We start from the raw sequence: 7,407 nt of genomic DNA, 5'->3' as shown, positions 1-7,407 counted from the left end.
ATTATTTTTTCTATTTTATTTAACATAAATATCTCAACAAACTTTTGATCTTATGCACTCAGTATTTTTTATCTCAATCAATCAATCAATCAATAGTATATATATAAAGTAAGGTTTTTTATGCCACATGTCACTTCCACATTCATTCTCAATATTTTTATTATTTTTTCTATTTTATTTAACATAAATATCTCAACAAACTTTTGATCTTATGCACTTAGTATTTTTTATCTCAACAAACTACACATCAATCAATCAATCAATAGTATATATATAAAGTAAGGTTTTTTATGCCACGTGTCACTTCCACATTCATTCTCAATATTTTTATTATTTTTTCTATTTTATTTAACATAAATATCTCAACAAACTTTTGATCTTATGCACTCAGTATTTTTTATCTCAATCAATCAATCAATCAATAGTATATATATAAAGTAAGGTTTTTTATGCCACATGTCACTTCCACATTCATTCTCAATATTTTTATTATTTTTTCTATTTTATTTAACATAAATATCTCAACAAACTTTTGATCTTATGCACTCAGTATTTTTTATCTCAATCAATCAATCAATCAATCAATAGTATATATATAAAGTAAGGTTTTTTATGCCACATGTCACTTCCACATTCATTCTCAATATTTTTATTATTTTTTCTATTTTATTTAACATAAATATCTCAACAAACTTTTGATCTTATGCACTCAGTATTTTTTATCTCAATCAATCAATAGTATATATATAAAGTAAGGTTTTTTATGCCACATGTCACTTCCACATTCATTCTCAATATTTTTATTATTTTTTCTATTTTATTTAACATAAATATCTCAACAAACTTTTGATCTTATGCACTTAGTATTTTTTATCTCAACAAACTACACATCAATCAATCAATCAATAGTATATATATAAAGTAAGGTTTTTTATGCCACGTGTCACTTCCACATTCATTCTCAATATTTTTATTATTTTTTCTATTTTATTTAACATAAATATCTCAACAAACTTTTGATCTTATGCACTCAGTATTTTTTATCTCAATCAATCAATCAATCAATAGTATATATATAAAGTAAGGTTTTTTATGCCACATGTCACTTCCACATTCATTCTCAATATTTTTATTATTTTTTCTATTTTATTTAACATAAATATCTCAACAAACTTTTGATCTTATGCACTCAGTATTTTTTATCTCAATCAATCAATCAATCAATAGTATATATATAAAGTAAGGTTTTTTATGCCACATGTCACTTCCACATTCATTCTTAATATTTTTATTATTTTTTCTATTTTATTTAACATAAATATCTCAACAAACTTTTGATCTTATGCACTCAGTATTTTTTATCTCAACAAACTACACATCAATCAATCAATAATCAATAGTATATATATAAAGTAAGGTTTTTTATGCCACATGTCACTTCCACATTCATTCTCAATATTTTTATTATTTTTTCTATTTTATTTAACATAAATATCTCAACAAACTTTTGATCTTATGCACTCAGTATTTTTTATCTCAATCAATCAATCAATCAATAGTATATATATAAAGTAAGGTTTTTTATGCCACATGTCACTTCCACATTCATTCTCAATATTTTTATTATTTTTTCTATTTTATTTAACATAAATATCTCAACAAACTTTTGATCTTATGCACTCAGTATTTTTTATCTCAACAAACTACACATCAATCAATCAATAATCAATAGTATATATATAAAGTAAGGTTTTTTATGCCACATGTCACTTCCACATTCATTCTCAATATTTTTATTATTTTTTCTATTTTATTTAACATAAATATCTCAACAAACTTTTGATCTTATGCACTCAGTATTTTTTATCTCAATCAATCAATCAATCAATAGTATATATATAAAGTAAGGTTTTTTATGCCACATGTCACTTCCACATTCATTCTTAATATTTTTATTATTTTTTCTATTTTATTTAACATAAATATCTCAACAAACTTTTGATCTTATGCACTCAGTATTTTTTATCTCAACAAACTACACATCAATCAATCAATAATCAATAGTATATATATAAAGTAAGGTTTTTTATGCCACATGTCACTTCCACATTCATTCTCAATATTTTTATTATTTTTTCTATTTTATTTAACATAAATATCTCAACAAACTTTTGATCTTATGCACTCAGTATTTTTTATCTCAATCAATCAATCAATCAATAGTATATATATAAAGTAAGGTTTTTTATGCCACATGTCACTTCCACATTCATTCTCAATATTTTTATTATTTTTTCTATTTTATTTAACATAAATATCTCAACAAACTTTTGATCTTATGCACTTAGTATTTTTTATCTCAACAAACTACACATCAATCAATCAATCAATAGTATATATATAAAGTAAGGTTTTTTATGCCACGTGTCACTTCCACATTCATTCTCAATATTTTTATTATTTTTTCTATTTTATTTAACATAAATATCTCAACAAACTTTTGATCTTATGCACTCAGTATTTTTTATCTCAATCAATCAATCAATCAATAGTATATATATAAAGTAAGGTTTTTTATGCCACATGTCACTTCCACATTCATTCTCAATATTTTTATTATTTTTTCTATTTTATTTAACATAAATATCTCAACAAACTTTTGATCTTATGCACTCAGTATTTTTTATCTCAACAAACTACACATCAATCAATCAATAATCAATAGTATATATATAAAGTAAGGTTTTTTATGCCACATGTCACTTCCACATTCATTCTCAATATTTTTATTATTTTTTCTATTTTATTTAACATAAATATCTCAACAAACTTTTGATCTTATGCACTCAGTATTTTTTATCTCAATCAATCAATCAATCAATAGTATATATATAAAGTAAGGTTTTTTATGCCACATGTCACTTCCACATTCATTCTTAATATTTTTATTATTTTTTCTATTTTATTTAACATAAATATCTCAACAAACTTTTGATCTTATGCACTCAGTATTTTTTATCTCAACAAACTACACATCAATCAATCAATAATCAATAGTATATATATAAAGTAAGGTTTTTTATGCCACATGTCACTTCCACATTCATTCTCAATATTTTTATTATTTTTTCTATTTTATTTAACATAAATATCTCAACAAACTTTTGATCTTATGCACTCAGTATTTTTTATCTCAATCAATCAATCAATCAATAGTATATATATAAAGTAAGGTTTTTTATGCCACATGTCACTTCCACATTCATTCTCAATATTTTTATTATTTTTTCTATTTTATTTAACATAAATATCTCAACAAACTTTTGATCTTATGCACTCAGTATTTTTTATCTCAACAAACTACACATCAATCAATCAATAATCAATAGTATATATATAAAGTAAGGTTTTTTATGCCACATGTCACTTCCACATTCATTCTCAATATTTTTATTATTTTTTCTATTTTATTTAACATAAATATCTCAACAAACTTTTGATCTTATGCACTCAGTATTTTTTATCTCAATCAATCAATCAATCAATAGTATATATATAAAGTAAGGTTTTTTATGCCACATGTCACTTCCACATTCATTCTTAATATTTTTATTATTTTTTCTATTTTATTTAACATAAATATCTCAACAAACTTTTGATCTTATGCACTCAGTATTTTTTATCTCAACAAACTACACATCAATCAATCAATAATCAATAGTATATATATAAAGTAAGGTTTTTTATGCCACATGTCACTTCCACATTCATTCTCAATATTTTTATTATTTTTTCTATTTTATTTAACATAAATATCTCAACAAACTTTTGATCTTATGCACTCAGTATTTTTTATCTCAATCAATCAATCAATCAATAGTATATATATAAAGTAAGGTTTTTTATGCCACATGTCACTTCCACATTCATTCTCAATATTTTTATTATTTTTTCTATTTTATTTAACATAAATATCTCAACAAACTTTTGATCTTATGCACTTAGTATTTTTTATCTCAACAAACTACACATCAATCAATCAATCAATAGTATATATATAAAGTAAGGTTTTTTATGCCACGTGTCACTTCCACATTCATTCTCAATATTTTTATTATTTTTTCTATTTTATTTAACATAAATATCTCAACAAACTTTTGATCTTATGCACTCAGTATTTTTTATCTCAATCAATCAATCAATCAATAGTATATATATAAAGTAAGGTTTTTTATGCCACATGTCACTTCCACATTCATTCTCAATATTTTTATTATTTTTTCTATTTTATTTAACATAAATATCTCAACAAACTTTTGATCTTATGCACTCAGTATTTTTTATCTCAACAAACTACACATCAATCAATCAATAATCAATAGTATATATATAAAGTAAGGTTTTTTATGCCACATGTCACTTCCACATTCATTCTCAATATTTTTATTATTTTTTCTATTTTATTTAACATAAATATCTCAACAAACTTTTGATCTTATGCACTCAGTATTTTTTATCTCAATCAATCAATCAATCAATAGTATATATATAAAGTAAGGTTTTTTATGCCACATGTCACTTCCACATTCATTCTTAATATTTTTATTATTTTTTCTATTTTATTTAACATAAATATCTCAACAAACTTTTGATCTTATGCACTCAGTATTTTTTATCTCAACAAACTACACATCAATCAATCAATAATCAATAGTATATATATAAAGTAAGGTTTTTTATGCCACATGTCACTTCCACATTCATTCTCAATATTTTTATTATTTTTTCTATTTTATTTAACATAAATATCTCAACAAACTTTTGATCTTATGCACTCAGTATTTTTTATCTCAATCAATCAATCAATCAATAGTATATATATAAAGTAAGGTTTTTTATGCCACATGTCACTTCCACATTCATTCTCAATATTTTTATTATTTTTTCTATTTTATTTAACATAAATATCTCAACAAACTTTTGATCTTATGCACTCAGTATTTTTTATCTCAACAAACTACACATCAATCAATCAATAATCAATAGTATATATATAAAGTAAGGTTTTTTATGCCACATGTCACTTCCACATTCATTCTCAATATTTTTATTATTTTTTCTATTTTATTTAACATAAATATCTCAACAAACTTTTGATCTTATGCACTCAGTATTTTTTATCTCAATCAATCAATCAATCAATAGTATATATATAAAGTAAGGTTTTTTATGCCACATGTCACTTCCACATTCATTCTTAATATTTTTATTATTTTTTCTATTTTATTTAACATAAATATCTCAACAAACTTTTGATCTTATGCACTCAGTATTTTTTATCTCAACAAACTACACATCAATCAATCAATAATCAATAGTATATATATAAAGTAAGGTTTTTTATGCCACATGTCACTTCCACATTCATTCTCAATATTTTTATTATTTTTTCTATTTTATTTAACATAAATATCTCAACAAACTTTTGATCTTATGCACTCAGTATTTTTTATCTCAATCAATCAATCAATCAATAGTATATATATAAAGTAAGGTTTTTTATGCCACATGTCACTTCCACATTCATTCTCAATATTTTTATTATTTTTTCTATTTTATTTAACATAAATATCTCAACAAACTTTTGATCTTATGCACTTAGTATTTTTTATCTCAACAAACTACACATCAATCAATCAATCAATAGTATATATATAAAGTAAGGTTTTTTATGCCACGTGTCACTTCCACATTCATTCTCAATATTTTTATTATTTTTTCTATTTTATTTAACATAAATATCTCAACAAACTTTTGATCTTATGCACTCAGTATTTTTTATCTCAATCAATCAATCAATCAATAGTATATATATAAAGTAAGGTTTTTTATGCCACATGTCACTTCCACATTCATTCTCAATATTTTTATTATTTTTTCTATTTTATTTAACATAAATATCTCAACAAACTTTTGATCTTATGCACTCAGTATTTTTTATCTCAACAAACTACACATCAATCAATCAATCAATCAATCAATAGTATATATATAAAGTAAGATTTTTTATGCCACATGTCACTTCCACATTCATTCTCAATATTTTTATTATTTTTGCTATTTTTAAAAACCAATATTTTATTTAACAAAAATCGGGTTTTCGGGCTACTTGATCGGATTGCTCCAAACCATCCCCAGAAAATCAGAAAAAATTCAAGGACCATGACTCCCATAGAAGGGACTTCTTACGGGACTCGGCCCCTCAAAATCCAAAATTCCATCGTTTAGACTCATTTTTCATTTTTATTAATTTTTCATATTCTCAGAAAAATCCGAAAAAATTTCCATTAGTTTTATTTGATTTTTAGAATTTTTTGGTACTATTTTTTATATTTTTATGATTTTATTTGACAGGTTTTTAGCATTTTTTACTTAGTTTTTGTTGTTTTTAAAAGGAAAACTCAAAACTATTGAAATGTGAGAGAGTCTGATGGCTGATTATACATAAGAATTGTCCGTATTATAAAATCCGAAATAGTAAACATGAATCCAAATTTTAAAATCCGGAATGCACAAGGGCATTTTTAGAAATTTTACAGGGCGCGGGAGAAGGCAATAGGGTGGGAAAGTAATAGTCCATGTTTAAAGGACCCAAAACTATTATCACTTGGACTAATTCATTATTGATTTTGTTACACTTTTTATTCTTGCGTTGGACATTCATCTCATCATTTATATTTATTTTTAATTTTTTTTGAAATATTTATTTTTATGATATTATTATAATTGTAAATTTAAATAAATTCAATCTAATATACTGACACGTGTATTCGTGCACACAAACTTATAAAACTTATTTAATATCTAACCCGGGCAACGCCGGGTCTCTAAACTAGTATATATAAAGTAAGGTTTTTTATGCCACATGTCATTTCCACATTCATTCTCAATATTTTTATTATTTTTTCTATTTTATTTAACATAAATATCTCAACAAACTTCTTTTGATCTTATGCACTCAGTATTTTTTATCTCAACAAACTACACATCAATCAATCAATCAATAGTATATATATAAAGTAAGGTTTTTTATGCCACATGTCATTTCGACATTCATTCTCAATATTTTTATTATATTTTCTATTTTATTTAACATAAATATCTCAACAAACTTCTTTTGATCTTATGCACTCAGTATTTTTTATCTCAACAAACTACACATCAATCAATCAATCAATAGTATATATATAAAGTAAGGTTTTTTATGCCACATGTCACTTCCACATTCATTCTCAATATTTTTATTATTTTTTCTATTTTATTTTTTTCTATTTTATTTAACATAAATATCTCAACAAACTTCTTTTGATCTTATGCACTCAGTATTTTTTATCTCAACAAACTACA

This window comes from Medicago sativa, chromosome 8 (genome assembly GCF_051527215.1).
Source record: "Medicago sativa cultivar Bolivia chromosome 8, Bolivia_mono, whole genome shotgun sequence".
NCBI lineage: Eukaryota > Viridiplantae > Streptophyta > Magnoliopsida > Fabales > Fabaceae > Medicago > Medicago sativa.
The sequence above is the reverse complement of the archived record's forward strand: the minus strand, read 5'-3'. Positions refer to the sequence as shown.